At 42.0% G+C, this 10,466-nt stretch overlaps 1 protein-coding gene across 3 annotated transcripts in view; it reads right to left on the bottom strand.

Annotated features, from left to right (window-relative positions):
* FER (FER tyrosine kinase) overlaps positions 1-10,209 on the bottom strand; it is a 467,424-nt gene extending 457,215 nt beyond the window's left edge. For 2 of the 3 annotated variants that reach the window (XM_088838427.1, XM_055430188.2), the window contains exon 1: positions 10,128-10,209. The gene's annotated coding sequence lies outside the window, so the exon portion shown is untranslated. The remainder of the gene's footprint in view (positions 1-10,127) is intronic. The other variant, XM_088838426.1, reaches the window with a different exon arrangement.
* Between the last annotated feature and the right edge of the window lie 257 nt (positions 10,210-10,466).

Here is a 10,466-nt window from a genome sequence, read left to right on the forward strand (position 1 = left end):
AGATGGCAAGAGTGAACATAGACATTCTAGGAATCAGTGAATTAAAATGGACTGGAATAGGTGAATTTAACTCAGATGACCATTATATCTATACTGTGGGCAGGAATCCCTTAGAAGAAATGGAGTAGCCATCATGGTCAACAAGAGAGTCCGAAATGCAGTACTTGGATGCAATCTTAAAAACAACAGAATGATTTCTGTTCGTTTCCAAGGCAAACCATTCAATATTACAGTAATCCAGGCCTATGCCCCAACCAGTAACGCTGAAGAAGCCGAAGTTGAACGGTTCTATGAAGATCTACAAGACCTTTTAGAACTAACACCCAAAAAAAAGATGCATCTCGTTAGGGGAGGGCATTTTTTGAAGGGTTTCTATGTAAGGGAGGACACAGAGGCGCGCTGCGAAGATTGCGGTGAAAGCCTTTTCATCACGCTGGTCTAGCATCCACTCCCTCTCCCCACCGTCACAGGACCTTTCTCCTGCTTCAGTGAACCTCCCACCTGGACTCTCCACCCACCTGGCTCCCACCACGGGACTGAGCACGCTTCCTAGTCTCAGCTCCAGCAGTTCATACCTGATTCAGATCTGGGCTATCATCACATGCTAATTGCCTGGACCACAGATCAAGGATGAAAAAATGACCCAACTCCTCAACGAAATGCAATCCCAGGGCCTTTGTAAAATTACGAGTAGGAAAAGGGCTGTCTAGGCTGGGCTTGCTAAACTGAAACAGTGTTAAGCCAACAGGGAGCGCCACAAAGAAATATTCTACCCGAAAACATATCTAACACGAGAGAGAGCCACCAAGTCCGCTGAGGTCATCGTCTGAGCCCCTCAGTCCATCCATACCCGAGAAGAGTGCACCGCCCTGGGTCCCAGCACCCTGAGATACTGTGAATGGGGTTTCGGTCTCATGCAACTGAAAGGTATTAAAAAATCTAATATCAGTTGCCAGTTATCAGATAAAAGTAGTGTTAGTTTCCAAACCAAAAATAAAACAACCTGAAGCGATATGAATTAAATTCAGTTCAGTTCAGTCGCTCAGTCGTGTCCGACTCTTTTGGACCCCATGGACGGCAGCACGTCAGGCCTCCCTGTCCATCACCAACTCCCAGAGTTTACTCAAACTCATGTCCATTGAGTCGGTGATGCCATTCAACCATCTCATCCTCTGTCGTCCCCTTCTCCTCCTGCCTTCAATCTTTCCCAGCATCAGGGTCTTTTCCAGTGAGTCAACTCTTCGCATCAGGTGGCCAAAGGACTGGAGCTTCAGCTTCAGCATCAGTCCTTCCAATGAATATTCAGGATTGATTTCCTTTAGGATGGACTGGTTGGATCTCCTTGCTGTCCAAGAATTAAAATTATTTCCCTAAATTCATACAACTAATCACTGGTAGCACAGATTCAACCCTCAGTGGGTCTAGCTCTAAATGCTCTTTGCACAACATCTACTCTTCCTTAAGAAAACAGTGTGAAACTTGTCTGTGCTTTAAAATCCCCTGTAGCCAAAAAGTAAGACCTTACCTGAAGTGAATATAGCATTTGTTAAACAACTAAAAAAGGAAGAATCCCACAACTTCCTGCTTTCTGTCCCATTCTTGCAACAACTTGCCTCCTGAATAATTTAGAACATTTCTGCATTATTTTTATAATGTACGCTACTGTAAGGACATGTAATAGCAAGTGTCTCTAAGAAAAGCCACTTCAATCTTAGGGTAAATCAGATCCAAAATAATAACAGAACATCAGAACCTTAGAAAAAGGCCATCACCACAGACTAGTGACTATTCTGTTATAATTAATTATAAAACTCAGAAAAGGACACCCAAATCATCTTATAACTGAGAATATTATTATTTATGTTAGTATTTTAAGATATTTGTCAGAACGACATTAACTAGTAAAAAGGAGCAGCTACTTAGTCAAATCTCTTTCAATATTAATGTTGAGTGTGAGAGAGAAGAAAATGGGATAGACTTTATGAATATAAGACCCCTGACATTTTCAAAAAATCTAAAAACTATGAGAATCTTTGACAGAGCTGGAACATTAAATAATGGTGTTTCGCACGTCAACGTTTGTTTCCCTAGAAGTACACTGATTCACATCCAGATTCACTGGATTCACCAATCCGTTTTTAAACATACTGGAAAATGTCTGTTCTCTGGCTGTGATCTACCACTTTCTTATGCCTCTACTTTTCCTTCACTCCTAGCAGTTGCTTTCCTTTTCAATAAATTTTTTTACAAAGAAGCAACATTCTATCACTTGACAAAAGTTATTATACAGGATAACTTCAAACTGAGAACACAGTCAAGGTGACATGTGGACACTGGGCAGCTGTGTGGGATCACGCATATCTCAGGATCTCACTTCCAATAAGAGGAAATTATTTCAGTAACACTTCAGCTATTTCAACATGAACTCTGAGTCACTCCCAAGTGGATGAAATTGCTGTTAAATCCAGGACTGCTAATGGTTCACTACATTTTTACTTTTATCATTTATATAAAAGACCTAATTTCAAATCCCAGGTATCATATTGCAAATTCTCCTTGGATATGACCTAAGATTGGTTCCAGATCACAAAATGAAAATACAAGTTATCCAATCTACAAGGTTGTGATGAAAATCAAAACAAGTGCATAGGAAAGTCTAACATTCTTAGCAAGTACTAAAGAAATGCCAATCCCCCTCGCTCACAACAATATCTGAATCCATGCAATGTACTCCAAAACTTTTACAGACAGAAATTGCTTCTTACTTTGAGGTTAAAATGTTGAGGAGGGGATAAAAGGTTACGCATAAAAATAATTATAATACAATATATATGTGCGTGCATGCATACTCAGTTGCTTCAGTCATGTCCAACTCTTCATAACCCTATGGACTGTAGCCCACCAGGCAGGCTCCTTGGTCCATGAACAAGGAAAGAATACTCCAGGCAGGAATAACAGAGTGGGCTGCCATTTCCTCTTCTAGGGGATCTTCCTGACCCAGAGATCAAACTCATGTCTCCTGCATCTCCTGCATTGCAGGCAGATTCTTTACCCACTGAGCCACCTGGGAAGCCCACATACATACATATATATACATACATACATGTACATAACTATTGGTAATAGAAAGAAATCAGCCTCCTGCTTTGTAAAAAGCTATATTATATGTAAGTCTAGATGACAATTCCTATACTTTGTCTAACATAATCATTTACAAATAACTGGGATAATGATTTATCAAGTTATTTATCATTAAAAATTATCTGAGACGACTGCATTTTCAGTTCCCTTTACCCTTCTACTGCCAATTTATTCAATATATAGAAAGCAAAGAGGCTTGACAAAGTGATGGTACTTAGTCAGAATATATGAATTTGGAACAAATTCAGAATGGATTAAAAAAAACACAACAGTTACTGGATTAGAATCATTAGAAATTCCACCAGACACCACAAACTCTACACTAAAACAGACAAAAATGTAATGCTTAAAATGCTTCTTTTGCTCCTACCAAAGCAAAATTTTCAATCATCAATGAAAGTTAAAATGCTGGCTAATCTGTATAAGCATGTATACAGAAAGCATGTGATTCTGAAGGAAATATAATTCAAGAGAAAGTCAGAATACTGTATAAACATTCTCATGAAGTAATAGTGTGGCTGCTAGGGTGGCTACCAACACATCTGTTGCCAAAACTGAATATTGGTAGAAGAGTCAAAAGCATTTTTGTTTGCAGAATGTGAAATTAGCAAAAAGCCTGAACGCCTGACGAGACAAGCTCGGGAAACCCTCCCAAGCTGAAGACACTCAGAGAGTAGAAGGGGCACAGACTCCTGAGGGTCTGACTGCTGTCAAATACCACCAAGAAACAGCAGCAAGCACTACACTGACCGAGGACGAGCTCTTCAACTCTGTGACAGTGCAGCAAGCTTTGCGATTCGGCCAGAAGCACACCCACAGACGAAAAGAGCCAAGCAGAAGAAACTTTGCATGTACACTAATAACGCAGTGTAAAGTCATCCAGCCTTCATTTTAAAAGCAAAAAGAAACTGTTTAACGACTTTGAGGACTGGAGTTCTATTTACAGAATTATTAAGGGTCTGAAGGGATCACCTGAATCTTTCAATTAAACCTGACTGCATTTTATGAAGGTAATTATATCCTAGGTCCGCAAAGATTTCAACAAATACCACTTGCTAATGCCAAGGGTCTAATGAATATAATTTTTCTAAATCTTTACTTCAACTTATATATTATACATACACTTCTATGTACGATGAACTATTTAAGAGCAATTTCATTCACAAAATGTAATTCTAAAGAAATTTTTTCTGATTAAGCGAATGTAAAGAACATCATTTATACTAAACGCCTAGAATATAAATATTCTATTATTAAGAGTTTCCCCTTTTCCTAAAACCATTTGTCCCACTATGGAAATACATTTTCTGTAAGCAAAATAACTTATCCTGGAAAACTAATTTCAATTTTTTCTGCAGTAATATTATTTACTATAAAGACCATGGTGCTATTAGTCATATATTTTTTAATGTCCATCATCAGTCACTCTTAAAAATAAATGTAAGGCTCTTCAGTATCAATTATATAAACTTAGTAATCTCTTCTTCTGCAGCATTAAAGACTGATATTATTTGTTACTAATAACAGCTATTTAGCTTTTTTAATGACCCGCTTTCCTCAGTAAGAGTAGAGTCAAGTTTCTCCCAATAGCAGTGTCATTCTCAATCGCAGGATGGAATTGCAGAGCGCGTACTAGCAAACTACATGTTAGACTATGTCACACATGTGCATATCTTATACTGGGGTGGGGGAAACACTGAGAATCACTGACTTAAATCACAAAATCTTTGCTTTCCTGCTGATGAGGCAGTAAGGACTATTCAGTTCCAATCTTATCTCTCTACTCAATTCAGAGTTTGTCACAACACCCAAAAAATACAGGATGTTCAGTGTATTTAATTATAATTGCATTCTTTAAGAATCAAAATCCCACACTTTGAACACACATTTTGATACAGGGGTACCTGTAAAATATTGCTCCCTAAAAAATAATACTATAGGAGATTGGAGGAAACATTTCTGTAGGAGACAGAAAACAAGAGTAGTTTTAAACAGATTAAGTAAACGTAGTTTAAAGTGGTGGGGTGCATTAGTTAGAGATTTAAGAAGGTAACATTTAGTTTTTCTGTACCACTTTTAGGCAAATATTTGTGGTTGAAAGGAATGTAGGGAAACCATCCAACAACAGATGATAATCTAATGTGAAAGAAAAATAATTCAGGAATTCAGACGAACTGGACATATTTTGAGGTAAAAATCATTTAAGGTCAATTTCCGATTATCACTACTGAGATACAATAAGCCAAGAACTATTACAAAAAAAAACCAAACAGCTAATCTGAGATACTTCTATTTTTTGGTTGGTACAAATGTAAATGTCTTTCAATTTCAATCAATTTAATGTACATTATTTTAATTTCCAAAGTCTAAAACTTACAGCCTTTTAGGATGGTCAATAAACACAGTAATACCTGAAGAGATAAAATAAAACTGCCATGAAAGAAACTGAATGTAAAAGCCGAGTGCTCCCTAAATTTAGGCATTTTACCTCGATTGTCTCATTTCTTCTTCATAGCAACCTTATGAGGCAATTTTATTAATATCATCCCCATTTTACAGATGGAGAAACTATGATTTACAACAAGGACGTATTGTATAGTACATGGAACTCTGTTCACTGTTAAGCACAGCCTAGATGGAAGGGGAGTTTGGGGGAGAATGGATACATGTACATACATGGCTGAGTTCCTCCAGGTTCACTTGAAACTATTACAACACTGTTGATCAGCTATATCCCAAAACAAAACTAAAATGTTTTAAAAAATAAAAAGAAAGAAACTCTGGTTTAGAGATTTTTAAAAACTTGCTCAAGATCCCACAAAAGAATATCCTAATTTCTGACTGAAACCCAGATTATCTGACTCCAAAATAAAAAGAATTTTCTTTTCACTATACCCTGCAATCTCACAAGAAACACATACATTGAACTCTACAGTGTTTTCATCAAAACCTTTGGGAGGAGGAGGCAATATTAAGCTTATAGTGAGCAGTGGTAACTTACAAGGCTAAAAATTAGTCATAGTTTGATAAGTATAAATTAATATTTAGGAAATAATTCCAAGTTAAGTATGACATTAAATTCTTTAAAGCTGAACATGAAGTATCTCTCCAAAATAGAAAAATTCAAAAATTTCTGTAGACAGGCAGTAAGTAAACATCATCTTTCTTAGACATTCTGAATTCCAGAGAGAAAACTTGAAAGGCTTCATATTTTGTCAGTTATACAGCAGTCTCATATGGTTAACTCGGAGAAGGCAATGGCAAGCCACTCCAGTACTCTTGCCTAGAAAATCCCATGGATGGAGGAGCCTGGTAGGCTGCAGTCCATGGGGTCGCTAAGGGTTGGACCCGACTGAGCGACTTCACTTTCACTTTTCACTTTCACACATTGGAGAAGGAAATGGCAACCCACTCCAGTGTTCTTGCCTGGAGAATCCCAGGGACAGGGGAGCCTGGTGGGCTTCCATCTATGGGGTCACACAGAGTCGGACACGACTGAAGTGACTTAGCAGCAGCAGCAGCAGCATATGGTTAACTAGGACTATATATTTAAGAAAAAAGAAAAAGTGGGTAACTGCTTGGGTCTGATTCTTTTGTTCTGACTCTATTCTGTTCTCTATTGATTCTTTTCCCTTTTTCCTCCAGATCTTGGAGTCCTCTTCTAATTTAGGCTAACTGAGTCTCAAGTTTAGGAACTCCTCCAAGTTTAGACGTAAGTGCTGATACACTGCAATGAAGACCATAAGACTGCAAAGACTGGTAGAGTGTTACAGAAGAAACAAGAGCTTCAGTTATTTTCCAAAACATTAACTATCATGGAACTACTTTTCTCCTGTAGTTTTCTGAATTGATTTTAAAGCATTTAACTTTTGTAATAAAAAAATAGTTGAGGGAGATGGAAGGGAAAACTTGGAGCTTTGATTAAAACACATCTCAATATTTTATTCTTTCCAAAGTTCCATAACTATGACCTGCTTGTTCCCTTTCATTTCCCAATGGCATGGCATGGAAAATTAACCATACATAAGCATGCCAAAGTCAAATGAGATATGGAAAAATAATAATGAGGCAATCTAAAGATCTATACATTCTGAGGCACAGCTCAATTTCAATATTTAAGAATGAAATATTGTAAGTATGAAAAACAGATTTTGGGCATACTAAAATTGAAATACTCCAGCCATATGATGTGAACAGCTGAGTCACTGGAAAAGACCCTGTTGCTGGGAAAGACTGAAGGCAAAAGGAGAAGGTTGCAGAGGATGAGATGTCTGGTTAGCATCACCAATTCAATGATCACAAACTTCAGCAAACTCCAGGAGACAGTGAGGGACAGGAAAGCCTGGTGTGCTGCAGTTCTTGGGGTCAAAAGAGGGGTCAGGCGCGACTCAGTGACTTAACAACAAAAACTGAAAACAGGATTCACATACTTAAAGAAGGGCAGGAATTTCCTAAGTATGGGAAATTATAGATATAATATACACATATGTGAATTTATACCCATTTCTTACCATAAATTGAAGTTTTGTATTAAAATATTCCTTTAGCAACACCACGAAATAACACACAAGATAGCTTTGAGTCCTACCAAAATTAACTTCAATCTCTCTAAATTACTTTCTTTTCCATGGAAAAGTTACATTAAAAAAGTTCATGTTTGTAAGCGTTTTCCACTACAAAAACATTCTTATTCCAAAACAACATACATAAGGCTGATTCAATTTATTATGTTACCAAAACAGCGCATAATTGATAGTCCCTTCGACTCGTCTGCAAAACATGCTCATTTAAAAATCAAGTACAAAAGTATAATCTATTAACACAAGTCCAATTTCAAAACAAAGCTTTTATTTGTATAACAAGTTCATTAGATTTCCTTTTTTTTCTGATTACCAAAACACAGTTAACTTAAGGCCTTCATTTACAAAGATGATGACTGCTTTATAATAGTCTCACGGAATTCAATTACTATACTTTTTATAAACACTATCTCCATCTACAAACGAACATAAGCACTTTACAATATTTTGGTATGCTGCTACTGCTGCTAAGTCACTTCAGTCGTGTCCGACTCTGTGTGATCCCATAGACGGAAGCCCACCAGGCTTCCCCATCCCTGGGATTCTCCAGGCAAGAACACTGGAGTGGGTTGCCATTTCCTTCTCCAATGCATGAAAGTGAAAAGTGAAACTGAAGTCGCTCAGTCGTGTCCGACTCTTAGCGACCCCATGGACTGCAGCCTACCAGGCTCCTCTGTCCATGGGATTCTCCAGGCAAGAGTACTGGAGTGGGCTGCCATTGCCCTCTCCGTTATTTTGGTATAATACATATTTATTCTGGTTTTCAAAGTTGATCATTGCAGTTCTTCTGTTCCTTCGTATATACCATGTAACAGCTGTTCCTATTATTGCTGTGTAAGTGGTGAGTATTCACCAGCAACTGAACTTGCCTGTACTGTTTGAAATTTTTCACCGTGAAATACTGGAGGGGGAAAAAGGCAAATGTGAAATGTTCAGACCAGAGTTATAGCTACATTTATAGCTGAAGATGAAAAGGACAGGTCTACCAAAAGGCCTGACTTATTTCAACTACTGTCATCAAACTCTGAAATAGTGCAGAAGCTGCATTAACCCGACCCTAAATAATTTTACATGGTATATATTTAATGAAGAGAAACAAATCTTCTCCAAAGGTCTTTCATGGAAGAAACTGGAAAAAGGTTTCCAAGTATGTCTATGTACTCCCTTTGAAAAAGGTTCTCTTGGCTCGAGAACTAACAGAAAAGACTACCCAGATGACAAAACACACAGAGTCTTCCTTTGCATTGACTGACAAAACGCTTGGCCCTTCACATGTATGTTTTCCTAAAGCCCACATAGGTAGATACAGCAGGACTACAACACTGCTCAGTGCAAGAATTACACTTGGCAAAATTAAAGTGCCCATTCCATAAGCTGAAACATACTTTCTAGTATTTAATCACTGAAACAGTTTTGGTCTATTCTTACTGAGTTTTCTATTAGACTTTTTACATCGCTGACTCCATTTGACAATTTAGTGTTTTGAAACATCTGGAGGAGAAAAAAAAAACAGCACCACACCTTTAGAGTAATTGATGTCAAACTGAGAGTGGGACTGCTACGAATATATATACAGTGGCTTACGAATTTACAAGATTAAGGCTTTTTAACCCCAAGGTAAACGAAAATGAAAGTGCCACCCTTATGAAACTAATACACGGTGGGCTGCACTGCACTGCCTATCAAAATCATAAACGCACAAAAGTTAAAAGCGACGACTTCACAGTTGATTTGTGCAAAACGTACCACCCTACCAACACCCACGCAGGTAGTGGGTTTCGGAAGGTGGATCCTGAATGTGGGAGACATTCAGGGGGCCCCGAGGCGCCTCCAGACACCTCGCCGGCCTTAGACGGCAAGCAGGGAGCAGAGCCGCGGAGCCAGCTTCACTGCTCGCCCCCTCGAGGGTCACCGCGGGCCGCGGCGCGAGGGGCGGGGACGCTGGGGCTCAGGGGCGGCAGGGGCGCGCCGGGGCAGAGGCCGCGGCGCCAGGACGGGCCGAGGGCTCCGCGGAGAGCAGGGGGAGCGGGCGCCGCGCGGCCCGGCCCCGCCCCGCACCCGGCAGCCCGCACCGCGCGCGGGCGGGCCCGCCTCAGCCCCGCGGCGCCGGCGCGCCCCTCAGCGTCCAGACGCGGGCGGGGAGGAGCGCGGGCCGCGCCCAGTCAGGCGGCCGGCCGGCCCGAGCCCCGAGCAGGGCGCGCCGCCGCGGGCGCAGGACGCCGCGGAGACCCCGCCGCGGGAGCGGGAGCAGGCGGCGCCGGCTGAGGGCGGGGACGGAGCCCCGGGCGCCGCTCGGCGGGCGCGGAGCGTGGCCCAGGCTCTCGGCCGGCCTCCCCAGCTCCCCGCCACCGCCCCGCGTTGCCCTGGGCAACAGCGCCCGCCGCGGGCGGCGCGGAACTCACCTACCTAGAACCTGACAAGCGGGAGCCCCTCGGACGCGGGAGCCCGGCACCGCCCCGCGTCACGGGGCCGCCCCAGCCAATGGGCGCCGCCGTCACGGGCCCTCGCGGCCAATCCGGCGGCGCTCCGGTCTCCGGGCGCCCGCGAGCGGCCGGCCAATGGGCGCCGGGCGGGGGCGGGCGCTGCCGCCGGACCCGGCCCTCCCCCACCAGCTCCCGGGGGGCGGGGCGCGGCCTGGGCTGCGGGCGCGCCCGGCCATCTGCGGACGGCGGCCGGCGGCGGAGTCGTCACAGGAAGCTTGGGAGGCTCGCCCGCCTGCGGCCCGGAAGCGGCAGGGCCGGGGCG

This window comes from Moschus berezovskii, chromosome 8, assembly GCF_049115385.1.
Source record: "Moschus berezovskii isolate FMDL1 chromosome 8, NW_MosBer_1.0, whole genome shotgun sequence".
NCBI lineage: Eukaryota > Metazoa > Chordata > Mammalia > Artiodactyla > Moschidae > Moschus > Moschus berezovskii.